This window comes from Sitodiplosis mosellana, unplaced genomic scaffold (assembly GCF_009176505.1).
Source record: "Sitodiplosis mosellana isolate CC-2019 unplaced genomic scaffold, AAFC_SMos_1.0 Smas_scaffold_6099, whole genome shotgun sequence".
Taxonomy (NCBI): domain Eukaryota; kingdom Metazoa; phylum Arthropoda; class Insecta; order Diptera; family Cecidomyiidae; genus Sitodiplosis; species Sitodiplosis mosellana.
Window position 1 is genome coordinate 73,443 of NW_022601340.1, and position 27,096 is coordinate 100,538.

The 27,096-nt window shown below is 38.4% G+C and overlaps 1 protein-coding gene across 3 annotated transcripts in view; it reads right to left on the reverse strand.

The window, feature by feature from the left end:
* Positions 1 to 26,476, reverse strand: part of LOC129573530 (uncharacterized) — a 76,086-nt gene extending 49,610 nt beyond the window's left edge. The window contains exons 1-2 of one of the 3 annotated variants that reach the window (XM_055454134.1): positions 26,371 to 26,476; positions 21,387 to 21,986 (exon numbers count right to left, since the gene is read on the reverse strand). The gene's annotated coding sequence lies outside the window, so the exon portion shown is untranslated. Of the gene's footprint in view, positions 1 to 21,386; positions 21,987 to 25,589; positions 25,606 to 26,182 lie in introns of those variants that run through there. The other 2 variants (XM_055454132.1, XM_055454135.1) reach the window with 2 other exon arrangements.
* Positions 26,477 to 27,096: the final 620 nt, after the last annotated feature.

The following is a 27,096-nucleotide window of genomic DNA, read 5'->3' on the forward strand; positions in this document are numbered from 1 at the left end:
CAAAAGAACCAGAATTACGTTTTCTTACGCGTATGAAGCCAATTGCCTTTAACAACTGCAATGGCTTTATTTGAATGCTCTTTCTCTTTCTCTGGCCGTTCAATTCGTTTTTCTTTTTTGTATTTCTCATTGCCATTGCCATTGCCCGACGACACACAATGTGGCAAGCAAGCGAGAATGAGTGAGTGTAATATGAAAATTTCAGCGTCAGCCTTTCCATTCACTCATTCAGTCGCTGCTACCGCCGCCGACAATGACGATGACGACGACGACGAGCTCATCTCGTTCGCTCTCATCAAAAAATGCCCCGTTATCATCCCGTATGTGATTATTTTCTTCCATCCATTTTGGCGCTGATTTTATTTCTTCATTTGTTTTGTTTTATTATTATTGCCATTCTTAGCTCCAATTTATGGGAATTATGTTATTGAAACGAAAATGAAATGGCCTACCTCAGCCACGCTGCGTGCACAGCGGCAAGCGCGAGAGACATACAACACACATATACAAACGTAGCAATAATGACGCCAGTTAGTGTGTTCCGTAGCATTGTGTAATTATGGAAACACTCAGTCAGTTCAGAAATATGCGTCAGGTAATTACAATTACTCATTCGCGCGCTCCATGTTATTTGGATAAATCATTCTCTCTTTTCGTTTTCCTTCTTGTCTCTCTCTCTCTCTCGCTCTCACCCGTCTCATTCGATGCCGATGATTTTTCTTATTGCGCCGCCAAATGAGAATTTCCCAATCGCATCGAAACCTTTTTTTGTTGTTGATCTTTATCGCTCTTTTTCTTTGTCACCCGTCGAATATTTTTGAACGTAATGAAGATGAAGAGGGAGAGCTAGAGGCAAAAAAGAGAGAGTGAATAAATTTTTTGTGCGAATTATTTACGGCAAATTGAAAGAGTGTGAAAGAAGCGAATTTTTTTTTCTCCAGTTGTTGGGATAAAGGATTTGCGGCTGGCCACATCATCACATCATATTTTAGACCGTGCAAGCACATTACACGCGTCTAAGCCGGAAAATCCGCAAAACAAACAAATTGAATGCCAGCACGAGTGTGTTGGGCACAGTTTTATTTTGCGCTCTTTCGATTTGCGGGATTTAATCATGCCCGCACATTCGATTCGGTCAAACGCGATAGAAGAGGAAATAAAGAGTGTGAACGAAAGATGAAGACCACGAAAAAGCGACAGAAAGAGAGAGAGAGAGAGAGAGAATGAGAGCAATACCCCATGCAGTGAGCAAACTGTTCAAAAGATTAAAGTTGAATTAAAAACGCAAAAGGCGAAATGAAAAGAAAAAACCGAAGCAAAGAGAGACAGCATAAGCCTAAGACGTCGGCTAATCTATCTAAAGTCTGATCTTTGTTTGCATTTCGGTTGCGAGGATTCGTTCTTCACCGGCTGTTCGGATACGAACGATTTCCCTCTTACAGTTTTGTGGTGATTTCCAATTTTTCCGGTCGTTTATGCCGAGGCTATTGTTTTTTTTGATGCCAGCGAAAAGGGAAGAAAGATCGAGCGAGTGAAAAAGCAAGAGATTTCACAGTATTGTGAAGGGAAAAGCTGCAAAGTCACACGAACAATTGGCAAATTTGGAAAATATGTTGGCCCTCAATATTTTCTTCTGGAATTGAATAGGACTGCGACGAAGGCAGCAAAAGAGGAACGAAAGACTGATTTGAGATATTGCCCTTCGCTTGGCGTACACAAATCTCCCTTTCTCTCTTCCTCTCTCGGTGTTTGGATTATCATTTGAATACTTTCGGGTATTTTCGATGCGTTTTAATTACGCAATAACCATTATTCCGTATTATAAACAAATGTAACGAAAGGCCATGTGCCGTAGCAAACCGAATGCGACCTCTTTGCTGTGTGTGCGCTGCAAAAACGAAGCGCCAAGCAACAGCAACAGCAACAACAAAAAATCCACCACCGAGATAGCGATGGAGAGTGAATGAGAGTGCGAGTTTAACAGCGATAAAAATCGGCAAGCGAAATCTTAACCGAATGGAATAATTTATTTTTCCCTGGGTTTTTCATTTTCCTTGCAGCTGATTATGGCCGATGATAATAGATCATCGTAGCAGCCGTCCCTCGTTTTTCTTTTATCTAATGCGCTGGTATTTTCCGCTCCCGTTCATCATGCTTCCCGATTGCTACCAAACTGCAAATTAAAATGGGCAAAATTTGTTTCAAGGTCTACAATGTTTTTTCTTCCTTTCCTTCTACAAACACTTTATTTTCTATCTCGAGCGCAGTTCGGTCCGCTTTTTAATGCGTGGTTTTAGTTTGGCATGTTTTTGTTCGAACTTGGGCATATGTGTACGAAGCAAAGAACATTTCCGAAGCCAAGTGATATAGAAATGGAATGGACGTTATTCGATGAGGTTTCGCATTCAAGTTTCGTTTGGTTGTAACCATTTTATTGCTAGTTTTGCAGTTTCGTTACATTTCGGGATTCGTGCGTGTTTGGATGTTTGGCCCAAAGGCATGATCACATCACTCTCTCTGCATCAATCCTGTTTTAAAACACACACACACACACACCATTTCGGAAAAATAGAGAGAAAGAGAAACGAAATGCAACCGAAAACTAAAGTGAAAACGAAAACATAATATAAATGTACACATCGCTATCAAAATACTGGTTACTGTTAGCTGTGCACGATACCAAAAAAAACCGCACCGAAAATTCTATTCCAAAACACAATATATAGATTTTAATGGAGTCACAACCTCACATTGTACACGATATAGTGTGTGTGTCTATGTGTACCGCATTCAACATACTCGTCGTTGTCGTCGTCGTCGTCGTCGTTCACACTGAGCACATCAGTTACAATTATTAATTTGGTTTATTTCATGATCTAAATTTTATTCGAATTTGTAATGAAGAGCCAAATAAAATTAGAAAAGAAGATACAAATTGAATCAGGCACACTCAGTTTTGTATATAGTTAAAGCCGTCGCATACTTGACTCTATTCACTTTGCGGACGAGAATGACAGAGGGCGATAAAGAGTGTGTATGTCAAAACAAGATAAAAACATGATGTACGTGATTGTGAGCGTGTGGCGACTCATGGTGATTACATCATTCGACGAGTTGGAACGTTTTGTGTGTTTAATTTATCAAACGCATTGATCAATCTTGAATTTGTTTCGAAGAAGAAGACGAGCGATAAAAAGTGATTCAAAATTGGCCGATGCCGCCAAGAATGTCACATCACTCTCATAATTCTCGTATTACACGATCTAATTGCACTGAATTCAGTTTTTCGTTCTTTTTTTTGTTCATTTCCAGAAAAATGGGCCACATGAACACGGTCTGCGTTTGCGACAGAAAAATTTGCACACAAACGCACACAAAAACCATATATTCGCATAATTCATTCCATCCAAACTAAATAAATGTTGATTCAGTTTAATTACGATGAAGTTTTTGCAGACTTGTTTATTATTATTATTTTTGTGTGTGTGTTTTTCGGTTGACGTCGGTTGTTTGAGTCTCGGGGAGACAAACAAGTTCTACAAATTCAAATATGAAAAGATGAATGCTGTTTAATGTTACACGGTGAGTTAGAGTGAACATTCTGATTTATTTGGCGTGTGTTTCTGTTTCGGATTGAAGGAAAGAAAAACGGTATGTTTCATCTGAAAAACGCTTGTTAGCTTATTCATGACAGGTCGTTTGATTTGCCAGATGAAGACTTTTTCTTACCATTGTTTCACACTCAAATTTCAATGTTCATTTTTTCACTTACGCTGACAAAGTCGAAACAACTGAGAAAAGAAGCAACGCCCGCCAAAGATATGCGTAGCAAAATTGGGCTAATTTTTCATGAATGAATCGACTCTGGTGAGAGTGAGTGTTTGGATGATGCATGCTTTTTGCGTAATTATTTTTCGGTGTTTTCCGTTGAATGTTATTGCTGACGCCGATGACAAATGTGCACCACTCTAAAATTCACTCGGAACAACAACAAAAAAAAACCTTGTGTTCGTTCGCTCGTGCTGATGTGCCGTACAGCATTTTCGACACAGACCATTTTATTTGGTCGCCGTTGTTTGGCGATACAAAACGTTCATGTTTGTTTTAAATGGAGTTTTCTCGTCGTCACATTTATGTGGCGACAATGTTAATGCTTTTAAATCAGAGTATTCTCTTTTGTTGTTGTTGGTGATGAGCGCGCCCGCGTTAGTCTCATCTGTGTGTGATACGCGATCTTAATTTTTTTAAGCGGTTCTTTGCCAAAAAATAATGAAAACCGTGCGGAATTTTCATTTGCATAAATGGAATGCATCAGTTTTCGAAGAGCCTGAGCGAACATTCTGATCGCATCTGAGTGAATTTAATGAATCACTAAATAACGGCATCTGTTCACATTTTTTTCGCTATTTTATGCACCGTTTTTCCATGGTTACTTCATTGTACGTGGCTTGTGATTTACAGATTATGAATTTCAACGGCGTCGCACCAACGGTAATAACAACGACGACAAACGATTTCGGGTCAAAACCAGAGCAATATTTACTCTTGATTTGCACTTTGAGCATTGCGCGCATCATTGCATGCATCTTCGCAGTTTATGAACGGCCAAGTGGCAAAGATGCTATATTTCTTTTGACTTGAACATTTCGTTAATGTTAATAAGTCGCTTTGATGTACACGCATCGTTTCATTTATCGCACTTGTCAAATTGGATCAATATACGGATCGGATATATGATTTATTTTCAGGCCGTTGTGTCGCTGTGTGGCCGTCACTCGTCTTTCATCACGCGCAAACACAAAATAGACACACTCGAAATGTGCTGCCAATGCACATGGCCCCACAATTATGCCGCCACCGGTGCTTTTTTTTTAATGTATCAATGTGTGTTTATTTAGCGCGTCAACCCATTTCCGTTTCGCATGTTAATGAAAACGCCTTCAAATGCAATTTGCCAACAGCAGCAAATGCATTTTCACCCAAAAGACACACACAAATAAAGAAAATAAAAGACAAAAATTGCGCGAGCGGCTGACAAAAATTTGCACTTGTGCTGAAATGCACAGCGGTGAGGAGCCGAGAGGAAGAGAGTGAGGTAAGGTGAAGTGGTATGGTACATTAAAAGTGCGCACGAGAGACTTCTGCTTCTAATTTTCATTCAATTTTACATTTGCAGCGTGCATAAATTATCACACGGTCGATGTAAATTTGCACGATGCAACGACGACGACGACGGCGGCTGGATTACAGCAGCATAAATACGCGACTCGAAAAATATATATCATCGAAATTTCCAAGGAATTGAGGCACCATTAACATTCTTGGGCTGTTACATTTTCGCTTTTGGGTTTTATATTTCCGCTGTTTTATGGAGCCTAAAAGCGAAACAAACGAGAGTCGGGAGAAGAAAAAAAAAGTGAACGCAATTGTAGCGAACGGACGAAATGGGCGAGGTGAGGTACGAAGCACAACATTCAAACCACATACTTTGTAGCATGCATGTGGATTTAGTAATTGTTACTGTGCCATTTAAATAGTTCTAGCAATGGCAACCAAAACACAACTTCTCCAGATGCCAACACAATCTATTCAGCGATTCTCGCTCGCTAGCGCATTCTCGTTCATTTGGGAGTCGAAAATATGTAAGTTGTTTAACGGATTGAGAACGAAGCGAGTTGCTGCTGCTGTTCCTGACGCCGCGCCGCCGTCGAATTTAACAGAGTAGAAATGCCATTAAGGCTCATTTTCCATGTCCAATGGGAATGTAACAATTAGCGAATCGGGCACTTTTTTTCGGTTTAGTCTCAGTGTATCTTGCTTAACAACATTCAGCCGAAGACAACAAGAACATTCAGACACATAATCAATTAAACGATTTATTGAAGGCGCTTCTGAATTGTGTTAATTATTACTTTTCGGTTTGATTACATCGTGAGACATAATACATGACGTCGTTGGATTTTCAGTCTCGTTAATTATTTGCACTGGGAGATTGATCGAATCGCGGCATTAGTATCCCATTGAAAACATTCTTCACATCGATTATCATTGCTAACGGTTTTTTCCGCGCTACCGCGAAATCGAATGGAACGCGCAAGACACACACACAGAGAGAGATAAACGATTCAGATATTGAGCGATTAAACCGAGCGAGAGAAACAAACAAAACATGCACAAAAAAATACGAGAATACACTCAGAGTGAAGCGAAGAAAAAAAAATTAATGGAAAAGATATAAGATTGAAATCGAAATAAGCCTGAGAAGAAGGAAGAAAAAAATAAACAACGAAACAGTTGTATACAAAGCGAAATTCTCGATTCCACCTACGCCAAACCAATTTTCAAGTGCAACCGTGAAATTGCGCGCTAAAACCGCTGCTACGTTTTAGCGCTACGGGAAAAATAAAATCAATGAACAGGCAATCTCAACATACAAGGCTTTTATCGCAAGCCTAGAACGGCACTGAAAAACAAAAAAGCAAACGAGGTGACGAACGGCAGCAGCAAAAAACAGCAACACACGCACAAATGGAATTTTTTCCGACGAATGATTTGTGAAAAATGCCAGCGGCCGTTTACTCGGTTACTTAACGTAATCATCACTTGTTCATTTCCGTAATGCTGCTGCTGCTGCTGATGTTACCGTCGTCATATCGCTGTCTACTTTCATTCGCTTTCACACCGGCGAAAGTGATTAACTCAACCATATTCAAATGATTGAAAATCGCTGATGAACGAACGAAACAATAACAACTTTGCTCTTTGTCAACAGAGCCGCTCGTCCGCTCCCGGCCCACCTGCTTACCTCACTCTCTTTCTCGCATCTTAGTTCCGTTGACTTTACCAACTGAAAGCACTGAACATTTTATTTTATTTGGTCCAATTCGCGCAATCTCGATTTGTTCAACAAACTCTCGGCACTTTGGGTGTGAGTTTCCACTGAATGCATTCATTATGTTTTCGCAAACGCGACTTATCAACAGTTTGCATGGCTTTATTTTCTATTTGCGACGTGACGCAATTGTTTGTAGAACACACACAAACACACACCACTCATCATCTCTGAATCAAGGGCTGGTTTCAATGTCGATGCATACAAACTTTTCCCATATTTGTTTCAATTGCAACTGAAACTTTGTTGATTTCGATTAAAGTTTTTCGGTGGATCCAATCGAATGCCACTAGCATTTCATGAAGTTTTTAAATTAATTTTTTTACCGTTTTTTCCCTTTTCTCTCTCTCTCTCTCTCTCTCTCTCTCTCTCGATTTGTTTTTCTGTGCAAAAGTGCAGTAGAGCAACAAACTGGTGACACGATTTACGACAGGGCTGAAAAGGCGGGAGAAAGAGGAAGAAGAGCGAGATGGCAAGAAAAAACAAGTAAACCGAAAATTATTCGCTCATTTTGCACAACTGTGTGTTTTTCAGAACGGCAGCGACGACGACAGCACTAGCGGCGGCAAAATAGTTTTGCATCGACAGGCACCTGATTTCGGTTCGTTCATCTCGCCAAAAATTCTTGCGCATTCGTTTTTTTTTATTCCTCTCCCCTGCTCGCTTGGTTCTATATGGTTTTTTTTTCATATATGAAATGAACGTGGTTTCCAGCTGCGGATTTTCAATTTTAATTTATAGTTTCGTGCAGTTGGTAATTGATTAGGTTTTTGAATGTGTGTGCTCTTTTTCGTCGTCGTCGTCCTTTCCACTCTCAAATACACACTATGGAAAAAGACTAGAGATACTGTGTGACGTGCAATAAGAAGAGAGCGATTCTCTTCACTTTCACTTGGCCGAATGGCTTGGCAATGTGACGTGTGCATCTGGAAAGTGGTGTGTGTGTGTGTGTGTTTTTTTTTCCGTCTCTTTGTTGAACGCCGTCTGTTTATTTGCTCTGGCTTTGTAATAATTTTGGTTTTGGTGGAGTAACAATAACAACAACAACAGCACGAAATATCATAGGCAACTGATGCAAGCAACGCATTTTTGTTTCGCAACTTCTGAGAAACGAGAATGTTTTTTATGGAGAGCTCCAATGACGAAGAGAAGAAAAACGCGCGCACTCAATTTCACACACACGGAAAATTTATTATAGATTTTTTTAGCGGTTTTTGGCCTGCAAATGCTCTCCATTGAAACGGCTAAACGCCAGATCATTATTGGATAAAAATGTGTACATACAAGATTAACAAATTGCATTCTGGGTGCAAGAGAGCATTGCGCAAATTTCACACCAAACGAAAAATTCCTTGGGCCAAACCGGGAAACCGAACAAGGAACAGACGATGAAGAAAGAGATGAAGAGCAACAAGAAAAAAGCAAATTACCGTAAATCTTGGTCGTTTTTAGCATTCACTTGTGGGAAAGAAGCATACACATTCCACATGAAAAAGGGAAGTTAATGACATGGAAAAATGCGAAAAGATCTTTGGCTCGATTATAATGCAGTGGGAATCGATAGATTGCAATCATCAAAAATGGATTTTTTCTTTCTTTTCATTTCTATTTGTAAGGCGGAAATTCGTTCCATTTGGAAAATTCCCATTTTTAGCCAATAGGCGAAGAGCATGTATTCAATAAGCCAAAATAGGTCGGTGAATGAACACATCAAAATTGAAATTCGACTGTCGAATAAAATACTCGGTGTCTGTGATCGGAAAACGAGAATTATATAGCAAATAGAAGCGAGAGTTGTTTTTTTTTTCAGAGAAAACACACACACACTCATTTCATCTTCAATTCTAATCACTTTTCGTACATATTTGGAAGCACACTCGATGGAGAGAAAGACAGTGAAATGAGGCTGTTTTGCAACGAAAAATACGGCTGTAATTCGATTTCACAAGAGGTTAAAAATGGGAGAAAAGGATAAAATGCCATTAGTTTAAATGCATTCAGCAATCCATTTAAATTCCAATTATCTAGGCAATCTGCTCAGCTTTTCTCCATCCTCTCTGTCTCTCACTCGGTCGTTCTTAATCTCGTTTAACCAAAATCAACATAAATTATTGCTGGTGAATTAATTGAGCTCTATCAATTCATTGTGTCAAACAATTCAATTTGAACAACAATTATTATCCATGGATTAAAATTGTAAAACAACATTTCGTGGCGGGACAGTTCAAAATCAGAATCCATTGTCAGTTGTCGTTTTTTCTGTTCATTTCGTTCAAGTGATCAATGACAAGAGCTAAAAAAAGTGTCCCGGAATAATGAAATGCATAAATGGCTCATAGAGTCAAGCTAATTGAATAAATAGCAAAATCAATTAGCATATCGAGTCGATAGTGGACGAACAAATAAAACACTATCGACTTAATCCGAAGAATCGAATGAAATGCTCATTCGCCGATAAACCGATTAATACAATTTAGCTGCAAACGGATGTGAGCGTTGTTCAATCAGCCGCGAATTGTGTTCGATGTCAAATCACCCAAATTAAAATCGTATGCAAAATGTCATAATTGATTTATGCATCGATGTGTCTTTTTTTTTCAACTGCTTCTGTTACTTCTGCCGCTTCTGCCGCCGAAGTGCAATTTTGCTGAAGCTGTTGTCATTGGCGGCATGGCGTAATTATCACCGCAAAGAATGGCTTCGAAAAATGGATTCATCCGTAATGGAAATGAGGCAGATAAATTAACTCAAAACGCCATTAAGACCAATTGCTACAAAAAAAAATTGAGAGGAAACAACGCCAAAACGAAGAAAAGAAACACACTGGTCTTAAGCGTAAAGAACGTCACGAACGAAATTATAATGACGAAAAAAGAAGAATCTGATTTTGTCGACATTTATAGTCATTATACATAATTTATTTCTTCTTCAGAGATTCTCTCTCTCTCTTTGTGTGTGTCTTTTTTTTTCTTTCTTGTTCGTTTTCTTCAGTGCATCTCGTGATGAAAATGATCAACGAAAAAAAAAACTGGGTGATAGTTTATTCAAATCATTTTGTGTGTATGGACCAAAACAAAAGAATTGAGCTGCGCGAGAACCAGTGCGTTTACACACATTAAAGCGTTTAAAACATAGAAAGAAGAACGGGAATTTCCTGCGGTGATATGATCTGAATTACAATACACAGACACCATACGATCGAATGGGTTAGGTGGTTTGTAAAAGATTAACATGTATAGCGCTTGTAAAATCAAATTATGTCAAATCATGATCACTTCGTTTGACGCGGCCGTCACACAGCCACAACTAGCGAAAGATATCATAGATATTCAAAGACGATTTCTTTGATCTTATTCTTCTTCACATCATAAAAATTGTCTTCTATTCGTAAGCTCTCATTTTGTTCGTATTATAACGTTGTTTATGATCCCAAAGCCACTCACTCTATGTGTATTATACGTTTTCTTTTGGGATGAATGCCCGTTGAACCATCATTACACTCTAATAATCGCTTTTAATTTTGTGAACACAACTTAAGGTGTTGATGGGATTTTCCACTGAAACATTTGAGAACCAATTTTGTTGATGCGCGGATATGGAAGCTTGGGAACCAATGTTTTGGTGCAATCGAATTGGTTTAAGATGATCAAATTGACTTGAATTTTCATTTTTGATTTTTTCAATTTGTATTCGAGAATCATTGAATCATTGTATTCAAGTGTTTGAACTTGTGAGTTGATTCGAAAATGAAAATTAAAATTGAAATTTGGTTTTATAATTGGATTAATTCAGAAATAGCTTGAGCTACAAATGTTATGGATCGCCTTTGTTTTTCGCCGACTATTTTTAATTCTTTTTCGATTCATTAAGACTTGCCTTTGAGGCAGAATTTGTAAAACCGGCCAAACGAATAGGTCGAAAAGACATGGAAAATAAAAGTCCCGATATCAATTGCATCTAATCGAATTTTATTGCTTTTTATTCAGTTAATTTTTTCGTCACTTTGCTACGCTCGAAGACAAGTCGTAAAACCAGAAAGATTTGGCACTGGACACATCAAGTGTGTGTGCGTGTGAGAAAAAGTTGCTCTTGGCAGAAATGAAATAATCAAATGTTGAAGCAAAGGAGAGAGGAAAAAATATAGACATATCACATTATAATTCTATTTTCAGTCATTGGCATTTGAATATAAATTAATTTATAAATATTAAGCATCGAAGCACGAACAACAAGTAATTAGAAGCTGATATAGTTGAAAAGAAAACGAGTCCAACTCTTGGGTTATTTTGTGAACGAGTTTCAATCGAGTTTTTGTTTTATTCAATTTTTTTTTTCTTTGCAATGGTTAAATACCGATCGGTTGGAGTTGTGTGTGTGTTTTTTCGATATGGAGAAATGTGGTGTATATAGCTATATTTTTGTTGTTGTTGGACCCAACAACAACCACCAACAATGTTGATGTGTTGTTATTAAAATATACAATTTTTTATGATTCTTTGATTTTGAATGTGACTCGCTGACACACTCACATTTGCACTTGGCTAATATTTTAACGTATTTTTTCCGTTCGTTAGTTTATGTATTTTCATTGCGGCAGCGACCTCCACTCACCATAAATATTTTTACTTGTGTGATAGAGCTTCGTATGCAAAAAAAAAGCGACAACATTTTTATATATATATATATATATATAAAATGCTTTTTCAGAAACTTGTTTCTTTTCCTTCTCTGGATTGTACGATTATTATCTCTTGCGCGACGGCGATATACAGTTGTCGGTAGAAAAGAGAATCGAACTGTAAAAAAGTGCACCATTTAAATATCCGCGCACAGTACGGCCGCATTGAGTGAGAACGTTTTGGGTTGTGTGTGCGCTGTGCGTGGAGAAAGGAATCATCGGTGGCAACTTTCATGTGTTCTAAATTTATGCAAATATATCGTTTCTATTTGCAACGACGACAAGAGAATGAAGTCAAAACAACAACGCATTGAACATTGAAGGTATTGGAACCGTTTCGTCATTATATTCATGGTGCGCGGACGCATTCGTGCAAAATGAAACCAAAATGCTTAATTTAATTTACGCGCCGTGATTTATATCGGTTTCCCCCTTTTACTTGCCTCCATTTGTAAACATGATTGGCATATCGTCGTAGCTGCCGCTGTTGTTGTGCTGAAACTCTTTCAAGTTTGTATACAGCAGAAACATGGTGTCGGTGACGTTGATAGCGATATCATGGCTGGTTCTCTGTTTTTTGTGTCTATATTTCAATTTTTTTAATCGATAATTCTGTCATTCACACGGGCTTTGTTTACTATAAAGTAAATAGCCATATGGGCTGTGTAGCAAAATGTCATCATTTGATTAGCGAATGCGTTGTTTGATTGGTGTTTTGGGTCTGCTGGTGATAAAAGTATCGAATTATATCACTCCGTTCGATATACACAGAAACGCTCGGCTTCTCTCTCTCTCTCTCTGTCAGAGGGACAAAGCAAGAACTTTGTGGTCGAAACGAGAAAGGTCAGCATTTTAACGATACAAAAGCAAACTCAACACAATAGCCCAGTATGCGAATGATTTCGAACAAACGTTGAAAATCATTCGAATATCGTATAAATTGACACGAGTAGAAAGAAGAAAACAACAATAAATGAAGTAGAGAGAAAAAAGCGCTCTTTTTTCTACTCGAACAATGGTGTGGCTGATGTATAAAAATCAATTTGAATCGATTACATCGAAAATGAATGTCCATAAAAATCGACGTAATTGAAAAACGTCGAATGGCGTAAAAGCATGACCGTAGTGCGGTCCGACCGCAAATAGACGAAGAAGAGCAACAATAAAAAATGGTGTTGGATTCATTAAAAGTACGAAAAAAAAAAAACTAAAAAAAAACATTGTTGTTGCCAATTCATTGAAGAATGGCAGCGATTACAGCGATTTTTCAGGTTCATTGGCCACTTAAAGTGGCTGTTGCTGCTGCTGCAAAAAAAGTTCGATGGTAAATTAAACTGGAAGAAGAATAAAACGAACGGAACGGAGCAAAAAAAAACGACACACGAAAGCGCTAGAGTGCTTAATGAAGAGAATATAGAATTTTTGTGGCACGACTGTGAAACTGAGTGTGATTGAGGCTAATCATTATTATTGTCATCATTAGAGACGAGGCTCTGAAATCACAGCAACACTCACTCTCTAACACTCACACGAGAGAGCCATATCAATGTCATGGTTTTCTCGAAAACTTTTTTTTTCCATTTGATTTTCAACTCCTTTTTTTGTGACCGTGTGTGTGTGTGTGTGAGTGTGTGTGCGGTTCAGCCGTGAAACGTTTGCCTGCCAGCATGACATTTGCCATTTTGGCCATTTTTGCGTTGCTGGTTAATTAACGTCAGCGTCAATTTGTTTCATGAAAGTTCTCTGTCCGTGTATTTATGCGAACTGTTAAAATAGTGACAGCCGTGAATCCATTTCAATTCGTACATTGCCGCGAGCTCTGAATTAAATTCACAACAAATGCTGGTCCAGAGAGCACACACATCAAAGTGCGAGCCAGATTTAGAACTCAAATCAACAAAATAAATCTAAATCCGTTTCGGCGCTGTATAAATTGTACATGTTCAACACACCTGTTTTTCGATAGTCGAAATGCTTGTCGCGCTGCCTTTTGTATTTAGATGTAAAGAAATCTCGGTTGTTTGTTTGTTTGTTTGTTTTATTTGTATCGTCTCTCCTATCTAAATGTCTGGTTGGGTGAATGAATTCTGTATGCCGATGGATGAGATGACACGGGGACGAGTATTTTGTGTCCATACACATTCAAATTCATTTGAATAAGTTCATTAAAATGGGATGTTGTCATTTCATTGTTATTGCTTGCCGTCGTTACCGCCGCCTCTGCTGCTGCTGCTACGGCTTTTGATCTTTATTTAGAAAATTGCGTGTCACACTGAATGTGGTGTGTGCATCGTATTCAACACGCGGTCCCCTTGTCATTCACCGAACTTGATTCGATCAGCACAGTACAGAAGATGGAGGAAAAAAAAAGACGAAACATGGGCTATAAATCAACGGAATAAAGGATATAATTTTTACATGCGATGTCACATCAATCGCGCATCATGTTTGAATGCCATTTAATTTTTCGTAAAAGGCACACACTCGCGCGCACAGCGTAAATTGTGTGAACACGCGTTGAAAGTGAGATATTGGGCCTTTCAACAATGTGTCACACACATATTATAGCATTGTAATGTTTTTATCCATTCCAAAGCGAACACTGCAGTTCCTGCTTTGTAAGTGCGTTCGTGTGTTCCTCGTGTGGGTTGCATTAATTCTACACACTTGACGCCACAAACAAAGGAAACCGAAATGAAAACAAAACCGATGGAAATGAAGATATTTGGTTTAAGGAAAAGAATAATAATAAAATTAATGCATTGAAATATATGGCCGGAACAAGATGTTGGATCAAGTGAATGGATTTCATGTGGTTCAAATGGAAACGTTTCACTTTGATCTCAATTTTTTTTTTTTTTTTGGTTTTCAAGGTTTTTTTCTTTCTGCCTCAATCAAGTTTTGCTTTTTTTTTTTTCTTCGTTTTTGCATGGCGTCATTTGTCCCCAATGCACAACACAAGTGACACAAATAACACACCATCCCTCCGTTTTGTATTGTCCGAAAATAGCCATTTACTCAATTAGTATTGTCGACCATATTCCGAAATGCTTCTGCAAATTATTTTATCTCGTACCTCTTTTGACTCATTCATCGAATATATCGAATTGGTGTGTATTGATCAACTGTGAACATGATTCACTTCCATTTCGACCCTTTCCATTGGAAGAATGCGATGAATCGATGAATGAACGAGCATCGATGAGAGTGAATGACTACCGACGAGAACAGCATAGGGGAGGTGAGAATGGGAACCAATTGGGCCTATTCATTGCGTTGACCAAATGTTAATGAAATTGCCAAATAGATTGAGGGCAGCGACGTCGTCTGTTTTATTATTTGCTTAGGAGTCCATCAAAACAAGCGAGAGAGAGATAGAGAGAGAAATGCAAAACGAAATGCTGTGTGAAAGGTTCAAGAACGTATGTTCACTTGATAGTCGTCACACATTGACTTTGTTTTCTTTCGTTCTTTTCTTTTTCACTGCCAAACTGACCTTTTTCATTTCGCTTTTATGTACGTATGTTTTTTTTTTCTCTGGTGCTCTTCGTTCTGTTCAGTACGTTTGTTTGGTACCCTTTTTTCAAGTATTTATTTTTATCCAGCAGCCAAGACCCCATGCCCATGAACTTTTCTTCGATTCAAAAACAAACAAAACTTTTTAATCATGAATGATTGTCGTTTCGCATCTATCTCCATTAGACTCACACTCGATTCGTTTTCTATTTACACTTGGCAAACATGCAAGAAGTTAGAAAAGCTGCTCGAATGAGACGAAAGTCAACTAAAAAAAGGGAAAAAAACACTTTTCTCTCGTTTCATTCGTTAAAAACCACAAGCCAAAGTTTTCTATACGCACGATAACAACGAATTTATCGTCTCGTGCCAGTGATTCAGGCGAATTTCCTTCCTTATCCAGATCAGAATTTCGTGTGTTTTTTTTTTCTATTTTGGGGTGGTCGTTTAAGTCTAGCATCAAAATCCATTATTTCATAATGGCCAAAATGCCGGGCGTGCAAGTGTCAATAGCAGTCTCAATCGCATTCTAAGCTTAACTAATAGCTTTTGCGGTAGAATAAAATGGTCAATATGATAATACACACTCACGCATTCACCGCAAATCGAAACAAAAGAGCGAACAGCAACAATGGATACATAAAGAGTGCAACACACAAAGTTCGCGTCAGCTGAGCTCCGATTTCGTAACAATATGATTTGCCATGGACACGATGGCGAATACCATTTTTATCAATGTGGTGAAAGTGTTTACGATGCGCGATTCTTCGTCGTTGGCGCGATACTTCTTCTCGACGGTTTTTTTTTCCTTTTTCGTTTTGAATTATGCTGGTTGCATTACAACAGTCGATTTATTTGATGTTAAGTCGTCGATCAACAAAGACAACGACGACAGCAGGCGGGTGAGGTTGACGAAAAAAAAAACAACGCAGAAAACTTGCAATCGTAAAAGATTATATGGCATAAAGTTCGCCATCGTCAAGATATATTAGAGGAAATGTCATCGGGGAATATAAATGGAGCACGCAACAATGTGCGCTGCTTGTTTTTTTTTATTTGCATGTGTGTATAGATCAAACCCAAAACCGGTAAGGCCACACAAGACAAGCACATCCGAAATACGACTCGATAGATTTTATATTTGTCAATAAATCTCAAATGTTTTTATCTGCTGCATTTTTTTTCTCTGTGTCTGCTTCATATGCTCTACATCCATTTTCGTTGAATAAACATTAACGTGTCGGATGAAATGGTTCGGTTGCTATTTTTATGAATTCGCATGTACAGTTTCATTATTATTTTTTTTTTTTCTTCTTTTCTCTGATTTTGTTTTCGTTGCCATCACTATTCTCTCCTTGTTGAATGAAAAAAGAAGTGAGGAAAAACACAATGTTCGTTGAAAGCATTCTTTTCATTCTTTGAGCAATTGTTTCAGAGTGTTATGGAATCTACGTTGTTTGGCCTGGAGACACCAACGACGATGAGAGAACGGCAGAGCGAACGAAAAAAGAAGAAGAAATAAATTGAGTCATCGCCATTCACGGTCGTCAAGTCATTCCCATTCATAATGCACATTAAGCAAAAACTTTAATTAAATTCGCTTCGTATGTGTTTTACGAACGGCCAACGACAACGACATGATCTTCAACCATTTGTAATTAAATAACTCCATATTTAGGCCATTGTATGTAAAACACGCAAAGCAAAACTATCATTTTTCTGAAATACGATACATCTCTCTCGTAGTTAACTGTAAAAATGCTCTGTGTGTGCCTTTTTCTCTCTCTCTCTCTACTTCTCTATCCCTCTCTGGATTCGAATTGAAATTCCGGATGATGCTTCGGGGCTCTTGTTTATGTTGTTTTGTCGATGACTCGCCGAAAATGAGCGCAATGCCAACTATTCAACTAGTATAGTCTATATCCGGTTGTTTTGCGTACAAATCCACATAATATTAGACAGAAATTTTCCGTTTCAAGATTCCATTCGGTTCGGAATTCCGAAGGCTTCAGCTGAATTCGTAGTACAACGAACGAAGATTATGTCGGTTCTTTGACGAGAAAAATTGCGCATACGAAAAAGAAAATGATATGATAATCTCATATAAACACACACACACACACACACACACATAAAATTCGCATAAAAATTTGTTCGGCTTCACTCATCTCGTTTTTTACTGTCAATTTGTTGGCGAACAAGCAGACGCGCGCGCACACACAAATCATGACCGACTCTCTGCGATTCACTCTTATCGACCGATTACGCGCTGATTACGTCAATATAAAAATAATAAATATCATTTTTTTGGCCTCTATTCACCATGATTCCATTATTCAATTTTATGTTATGTTTCTTTTTTGCGTGCGCGCACGCACGTGTGTGTGTTCCAATAGTGCGTGTTTCTGTTTTCATTTTTCAGGCTGACACTGTATTTACTCCCTTCGCGGACCGCGCGTTTTTCGATGATATCACCCATGTGTGCTAGCGTAGTGTGTGTGCGCTTTGAGTTCGAGGAAGCGAGGACCTGAATGCCAAATGCGTAGCTATCGTATGTTCTCGATGGTGTCAAAACGACACTGAATTCCTGCTGTTGTTGTATGCCCGTCGTGTGGTGCTTATACTTTTTTTGGCGCTACTCGCGTACGAACATTTCTATTCAAATTCGATTTGGCAGATCAACTCACGCTGCTCTCCCTCTCGCTCTCGCTCTCTGCGTCTATTCATATTTCAACTCGTTTCAACTGTGTTGAAAATCAAATGAAACTGTTATATTTATCTCGTATTTATTTAATTTTTTTTCTCTTGCTGCTCAACGGAACAAAATAGACAAGAGAAGAAAAAAGGAACGAATACTGCCGATGTATCATCGCATTTTGTACACAAGCCTAACTTTTTTCTACTTGTGAATTCCCCATTTTTTCCTCAACGCAGTCGTAGTCGTTATCGTTGCTTTCCTGTATGTGTATTCCTTTACATGGGATTTGGTGGAAGGTTTTCTCTCTCCTTTTGAGCACAAATATATTCTTTATTTATTCATTGAATGAACAAGATGAGCATTAGCAATGATAAACTTTGGAAAATCAAGTTAAATAAAAACGGACATTCTTTTTATTGTTGTTGTTATGTCGGCGGGGCGATGACGATCATCTTTTCACTTGTTCTTCCCTTTTTGTTCTATTTCGCATTTTGAGACGTGTGCTGCTTCTCGCTCTCTCTCTCTCTCTCTCGCAATATCAAGCGCGACAATATGTCTGTCGTCTGCTAAGTAAATTTACTTTCGCTGTCTCGCGTATCAAAGTGATGTCACTTCATCATTTGAATTTAAACAACATTAAAAACAATTTTCGAACACGTGGAATGTGTGCTGAACGCGCTCGCCTTCGATTTAATAAACATAGACGAAAAACCACTCAAGATGTCATTAAATCGAAACTTCTTCTCCTCTTTTTTTTCTCGCGGTGGATCATGGCGAGACAGAAACAGAGAGAGAGAGAGAGAGAGAGAGAGAGAGAGAGAGAGAGAGAGAGAGAGAGAGAGAGAGAGAGAGAGAGAGAGAGCGTGTGGCTGAGAACCCTCTTGCCAATGGCAAAAAGCATGCTAACCAAATTTCATGTTTAAGTACACAACCGCTATGGCTATGGCAACAAATGGATGATGTTGCAGAAAAAAAACAGAAGCATTTATTTTACGATTGAAGATCGTATATCGGGCTAATCAGTTTGGTTCTCCGACATCTACTTGTTGGTGTTGAAGATATTTATGAAGAATCTTTTTTTTCACGTAACGTCGACTACGCTGGTTGTTGTGTACAATTCACAAGCCCAAAATGGAATAGATTAAAATCGGTTGTGAAAACGGTTTTGACATGTGCAGTAGCATTCATTTGGCAGAGTGCTCTTCACTTGTCTCATTATTAATAGAAAATATTGCAATTTTTTAATGGTTTATTTAGGAACCGCGTGAGATGTTTTTTTAAGCGGCTATTACTTTTCATTCATCAAAATGTACCATTTGGCTGATGTTACCGTGGAAGGGTTGAAAGCTCAATTCAGAGTTGAGATTTTGACAAGTGGAGCGCATCTCATCTCCATTCATTAGTAATACACAGGTACAACACGTTGGTTTATAGTACTCCCAAAAGGCACGCACAGTATATAAGAGCCAATGCAAAAGTCAATTGATGCACATAAGTAGCGCCACCTCTAATGATTACGGAGAGTTACCATAAGTCGTATGCAATTGATGTTGAGAAAAAGAAGAAAAAGTAGACATTCTATTCATTTACATGGCAATAATGGTAATCAGTAGAGATGGTGCTCATGTGCCGATCATATCACAGTTACAACCCTTCGAGTACTCCAAGGAAGTAGAAACATTTCGGGCCGAGTAATAATAGGCGCATTTTCGATAACTTCATTCACTCACTCACTCTCTATTTATCCATACACTGTTTTAATTGTACGATAGCTGCAACATAGGATATGAGGTATGATACGTTTCTTTTTCCTCTATTATTGTGAGATTCATTTTGTTCGAATTGAACCACTGCTTTTTGGCCATCAACCCGCAAATTAAATCGAAAATCAGTAATTAGTTGGATCCATATCCGTATCGTCAGACATTAATCTATCAAGCTCTCTTGTGCTCAAACGAGGTAGCGAGAGAAAATTAAATGTAATTTTAACCGAACGATCGAATGCGAATGGGCCGACCGCATATAGAAGCGAAAATGCCAAGTGGTTCTGTGGTTGGCAGCCACTACCAATGACGACGATGACGACGAAAGCATCAATGCAACAAAAGGTCAATTATGTTTTCCAAGGGGGAAATCACTCAAAAGTAATACCAAATAGAAAAGTAATACCTCAGTAATTTCTAGTAATACCTCTGGTACTACTTTTGATATTTCTATGAAAAAAGTAATACCGAAAAAAAGTAATATCCAAGTAATACCAAGTAATACTGATCAATAGAAGTAATACACCTGGTATTACTTTTGATTTGTACGGAAAGTAATACCAAGTAATACCATTTATGTAAAAGTAATACCTAAGAGTGATTTGCCCCTCGATGTTTTCAGCAAATCAACATTCACACACACGCACGCAACGTGACCCCAACCGATGATTTCCAATGATGAACCGCAAGATGTGCGCTGTACTGATAACAAGTAAATGCTTTTAATCAACCGAACTCAAGTCAGTGCTTACCACTTACCGACTCAACACCAAATCAAGCCAACACAATCGCCAGCAAATTGATATAATATCGGTGTTACGATTGATACCATAATTGGCTGCATTCAGGAATCGAGTCGACACAAGAATTTGCGGTGTTTACTATGTGTGTTTGGTTCTTTTCATTTATTCTTCAAACACGACAACTAACGTGTTCTTTCATTGGAAAATGGCCTCAAATTGAAAAAAAGGACAACCATGAAAGGAGGACGATTTCGAAGGATATGAAATGATAAAAGATGCCATTGATAGCAATACTTTGGCTCTCAAAATTGGTTGCGATGGAAAGTGAAACAAGAGGAGATACGAACGCTAAAAGCAAAAGCTAGAGAAAACGAACGAGATGAAAGTCAAGCGAGCCCATGATTGACGTGGATCGTTACAGTGGCTTATCGTCGCTTTGATGATTTCCTATAGATTTAGCCGAAGTTTCTGGTTTTGCACGCCCCCACCCCGATCCATTCACTCCGCTAACAAGTATTAATCACCATTTTCAAGCACCGTCTGCAACTGGATCATCATATTTAGTTTCGAATTTAATCCCGCTTTTCGTATTCGACCGGCTTGATTTGCCAATCAACACAAGAGCCAGCGAGAAATAAGGCAACTGAAAACATCTGATCAACGGAGCTTTAATCAACGGAAAGTTACTGTCGATTTTTTGGTTCAATGCGGAAAAAAAATGCAAGTTTGCCCTGGCTAAAAGCAGATATTCTGAAACGCACACTTTTTTCCCCCTCGTTTAATAGCAATAACAACAGAAAAAAACTTCACAATTTCAATTTTCAATTGAATCGACGGCCACGTGAACCATACGCTCGGTTTCTTGATGCGCAAATTCGATTCGATATTTATGCCAATTAATAAATAGATTGGTTTTAATAAATGAATGACGTGGCAAGGCGCATATTCGCTCGCTCGCGCCCAATAAGCGCACACAAAAAGGCGTGCGAGGCGGTCGTGCAAAAGTTTGTTTCAGAAAATAAAAAAAATAATAAAAGTACCCAATAAACATGGGAAAATGTGGTAGTAGAGTAGCATGCAGAGAACGTTTACTTACGCTTATCTCCCGGAGTCAATTATCCAGCTGATGACAGAAGTGTGAGTTCAATGAATAGCACATGTAAATTGGACGAGCACAGAGCACACGGTGTTTACGTGTCTCTCTCTTTCTCTCTCTCGAGCTTTGCTGTCTCTGATGATGGTGAATACTGCCGCCGTCGCCGCCGCTACTGTTTTTCTCGCGCACTGATACTCTCGTTTCGATTATAATTTCCCCCCCGATTGGTTTTTATGGATAAAAAGAAGCACTTGACTTGGATTCAAGTAAACTTTACCAATTAAAACACCACAAAAAAACAAACTTTCGCGTTTTACATATTTACGCGGCCGTGCGCTACATGAAAACAACAACACACAAAAAAATCCGCTAGTTTTTCGTTCGTTCGTTTATATTTTTTTCTTCTGAGTTTTGCTCTTTTTTTTTCTCTTGAAATTCTGTGTTAATTCTCACGCGGTTTTTAAATAAAACCGCTTGTCCAGTCCTTCAGTTCGAAATTAATTCAATCAATCTCATTCGCGCGTCTGGTGAATTCTTTTTTTCGCGCTCTGTTGTTTTCTTTATCGTCGTTGTTCTCTCGTATGATGATGATGAACGGTTCTGTAATTAAAAATCAGGAGGGAAATCATTATAAATGCAAATTTTCAACAAAAAAAAATGGTTTTTTCATTAGTTTGGAGAGCATCAAAACGAACGAAAAGGCTACACAAACAACCGGCCAATAGCAAATTCCACTTGCCGAACAAATATTGATAGTGACATAACGAAACACAAATAATAAACAAACAAAAAAAACTTGTTACACACACGAAGAAAAGAGAAAATGTCGTGTCAAAAGAGAGAGAAGAAAAGAAATGCACAAAAAGGCTGGAGAAAAAGAGTCTTAAATCATATGCAAGCGATAAAATGATTTAATTTGTTTGAAAAGAAGAGGAAGAACAAGAAAAATTGGACTGCTGGCGATTATTTTCTTCGAAGCATTGTTTCTCGCTTTATGAATCTGTCGCTCACGCTGCGTTTTGTACGGTTTTTCTTCTGTTTTGATCTTGTTGGTAAATTTGGTTGTTATTGTTGTTGCTGGTTACTTCATACGCTCGATGCTTTAAAACAATTTAGAAAGAATCTCTCTCTCTCTCTCTCTCTCTCTCTCTCTCTCTCGGTCACACTCTGTCTCTTTGTGTCATCTTAAAGCCATGCTGCTGCTGCTGTCATCGTTTTCTGAACGCTCTCATCTGTGCAGACAACAGTGGCTACAATATGTTCCAGTGTGTCTATCATATGTGCGCCGCATTCACACTTATACATGTGTTTATTGCGTACGATTTTGCTCGCCTTTTTATATTGTTGTCCATACCATATTTTTTCTCCTCTCTTTTTCATTTACTTTTATCTCTTTGCATTCGGTGTGCTTGCTCTTCATTTATTATGTTTTTTTTTGCTCTCCTCTGTTGTGCTGTGTTGATTTTTATGTCGTCGATCGACTTTACAACACAATAAATTTGGGTCAAACCTGGCTCAAACCAGACTGAACGAGCAGCGCGCAACACACAAACTGAACCGATGATTCCGGTAAAGAAAGCATTGCTCAACGATCATTGCATGCAAATAAATGCTGTGCTTCGATTTTTTTCTTTTTCGTGTTGTCGTTCGTTCGTTCATTCGTTCGTTCGGTTTGTGACAAAAGAAACTTTTTTTTTGTTGTGTCGGACTTTGTGTGAGCGTGAGAGACAGAAACGATATTTCTTAGGTACAAAACGAAACAGCATACTACTCAGAAGAAGAACGATAATCGCTTTAAGATTGTCAGTGCCATGGGAAAGGAAAAACTGTCACTAAAAACCGAAAATAAAGATGCACAAAAAGCGACCTGTGTGTTTGGTTGCCGTTGTTCTTTCGTTGAAACTGGAGGAAAAGACACAAACGACAACGAGTTAAGAGAAGAAGAATGAAAATAGAGGAAGAAAATACTCCAAGAAGTCATCAATAACATGGTAAAATTACTCGAGGAAAAAAAAAATGAGCCATTTCAAAGTGAAGATTTAAAAGCCGACGCCGATCGCATCATGAAAGAGTGAAGAAACAACAACAAAACTTCAATCATCCGAAAATTCATTTCGATTTTTTGTTTTTGGTTTTTTTTCAATACTCTCTGGTGTTGTTGTTTGTTTGTGTGTCAGCGGGCATTGTGCATGCCTATTTATGTTGGTGTTTATGAGTGGAAAACACCATGAGAGGAGAGAGAGAGAGAGAAAGAGACCGACAGCGACGACCACAAAAGGTATACGGAAGACGGGTTCCGAAATCGGTCAGAGGTAAATTTACGCATTATGGGACTTTCTCAAAAATGAAATATTTTTCCAAGAAGCCAACTCAATTTGAATAAAATCGATGACAATTTATTTATTTCGTGTTGTTTGATCTATTTTGTCATTGAATGAAAGTGTGTTTGTCTGAGCCAGCTAGCGAACGAGAGAGTGATAAGCGATATAATTAAAGCCGATTCCATCGATTTGATTGCAATTAAATTGAAACGAAGAAATGGAATAAAAAAAGAAACGAAAGAACTCAAAGAAGCTGTTGATCGTCGCAACCTAATGATTTACATTTTGTGCTAATTTATCATCGTCGAGTCGATGGCGATGCGGAAAAGCATAATAAATAAAACGACTTTCATTCGATTTCAATTTAAAATGCACGATAAGAACGAAATTATACTCTCGTTCGCCATCAGCCGAACAGTATTAATTTAAACAACACCATGTAAAGTCTTGCACAGCAGCAGCATCAACCGCAAGAGCAACACTATAGACTCGATTGCGGATGGTTCAGAAGCATTCTAATTAAGCGATCAGACAAACCAATGGGAAATCAAAAGAAAGGAGATAAACGCACGATGAGACGATTTTTACTTTCTTTTCGGCTTTAGCTGTTGCAATTGCACCATTAAAATGATTTATTTTGGCTCATTTTCTCTCTTATCATTTGGAATTGATCGCACCCAGGTGAGGATCGATTTCGAAACGGATTTTTTTTTTCTTTCAATGCATTTGACTTTGGATACAAGTCGACATTTGTTGTGATGACTCAGAAGCACACATACACTGCGAGAGTCAGTCACAAGTATACACGGAAGAAAAGAGATCCTTTTACTTCTTGACGCTGGCATATAACAAATGTTAACGTGTGTAGCATGGTGCTTTTCATTGTATGCGCGCATCAAACAGAGAACGTGGCAAGAAAAGCGGAGAAAATGTTCAGTTCAGCGGTCGGTGAGCGCATTGCATGCGTATCTGGGTATACACGTTCAATGTTTTTGTTTTGATTCAATACATACACACAGATACCGCCAAAAATGGATAACTCGGCAAAAAGGACACAGTCAGTGTTGCGCGCTGTGTATACGGATATATGGTTTCCCTGGCAGCAGCAGCAGTAGCAACACAACCGATCGCCAAAATACCAACGCATTGCCAAACAACACCAAAATGAAAACATAAACAAACGGCATCGGGCACAACAACACACGCGAGAAAGAGACGGTGGAGGCGATTGACAGAGCTAAAAAGATGCAACACAAACAAACTTGCGTTGTTGCGGGAGCGTCTTTTTTTGCGGGCAAAAGAGTTGACACCAACATACAAACACACACACGCACACACACGCACATTCGGTTACATTCAAACAATGATGACACATCGCCGCCGCGAAAGTGCATCGGACCGAAAGTCAGTTTTTCCTATCCGGATTCACTGATACTTTTCACGTACGCACACGCACTTCCCTATCGACGTATATTCTTGACTCATTATGTTGCGTTTTGGTTTCTTTTACACACTTTTTTCTCGTTGTTTCTTTCTCTCTGAAATGGCGCGCACTAAAATACTCTATATACTTGTCTTACTCTCAATGCAAATCGCGCAATAACAACAACAAAAATAAATCAGCACACAAAACATGTCTTCTCATATTGCAAAAAAAAAAAAAATGACTTATGATTTTTTTTTTCGCTAGTTTTCTTGTCTAATCAAATTCCCGTACAGAAAGGGTGACAAGGCTCGGCTCTATGTAATGTGGTGCATGCGGTTTAGTTTCGTATTATATTTTCTAGTGTTGTGAGTAGAGATTTCCGCACAGGAAATCACATTTGGCGATAACACACTAGTCAGCCAACCAAAGAGATGAATATGTGAGCAAGAGACCTACTGAGTTACTCTGTTTATGATGTAATTTGATCTGTAAATTTATGAATTGCCGTATTTTTATTCGGTTTCGTCTTCTTTTCGCCTTATTCTCTCTCTCTCTCTCTCTCTCTCTCGCTCTCGCTGTGTTATCGTATATCGGAACTGGAGAGAAATCGCACACTTTTCAATTCCGTATTCCGTGCGAAGCCAAAAATAACAACAACAACAACAAAATATTCGCTACTTTCGCATTTAATCAATATTTGAGATTTGGGCTTGCATTGAGCGCTTCTTCTCTCTCTTTCTTTTGATTTCTCTGTTCATCACCAAAACACACTTTGAACCGTTATCGAATTTCTTTTTATGGTTATTCTTCTTTTTTTTTCAAATCCACGAAATTGTCGAATTTTTGGTTATTTTTATTTGTTGCTATTATGGAAAATGGATGGCGGGTTTTTTTCCTCTTTTTTTCCAAGGGCTTTGGCAACAATCACAAACATTGACAACAACACTCAACATTCTATTTTTACCGACTTAACAATTAACAACAAATAAAAACGAAATCATATCAATATCAAAGCAGAATAAAAAAAATAAATCAAAATAACAACGTACACAATAAAATTGAAAACTGAACTGGAATTTCAAACAAAACAAAACGACTGATTTTTTTTTTTGCTCTTCATACACAAAATATTGAATCGGTTTTTTTTCGGTTTCGGTCAATAAGAAAGGAATAAAAAACGATTTCAACGGAGAAAAAAAATATATTAAAATTATATCAAAGGAATAATATGACAAACAGCAAATTTTGTGCTTGCATTCGCTCCGTCAATTGACTTCGACTGCTCAGAAACAATACTGGCTTCATACTACCCAATGTACGATTATCAACGACAAAATCTGTCTATATACATATGTATGCTTGGCTTTTTAAACACACTAGAAAAATATAACGGTGTGTAATATACCTAAAAATCAGCATATGAGTGTATACCGCACACTTGCTCTCTGTCAATGTATTCGTCGGGTGTTCGAATGGCGGCTACGGCTCTACGGCACACACTTGGTGTGTGCTCTCGCACTCTTTCTGTATGCGGCGACACTCTTGTTCGCTCCCACTCTCTCTCTCTCTCTCTCTCTCTCTGTCTCTCTTTCGCTCACGTTTGGGGTCCGCCGCACCACTGTGCATGAGTATTCGGTGTGTGTTTGTTCGATGTGTATCGGCATGAACCGGATAGCACTTATTCTGTGGTTGTATGTACTACGACGGTTCACCTTCATTTATTATTATATTGCAGCCGAAACAGACAAGAAGAATCTTTAGCAACAACCTTAGCAACGACAATGCACATTGGACAAACGCATTCGAATCCTTCTATTTTTTGCGTTTTTTTTTTTTCAATGGAGACAGAGTAGAATGAATATTTAAATGCAACTAAAGCGAAAGCACTGTTTGTTGTTTTTATATTTCAATCCAATTCAACTTAGAAATGAGTTTACTCTGCCTACGGAAATAATTTCAGAGA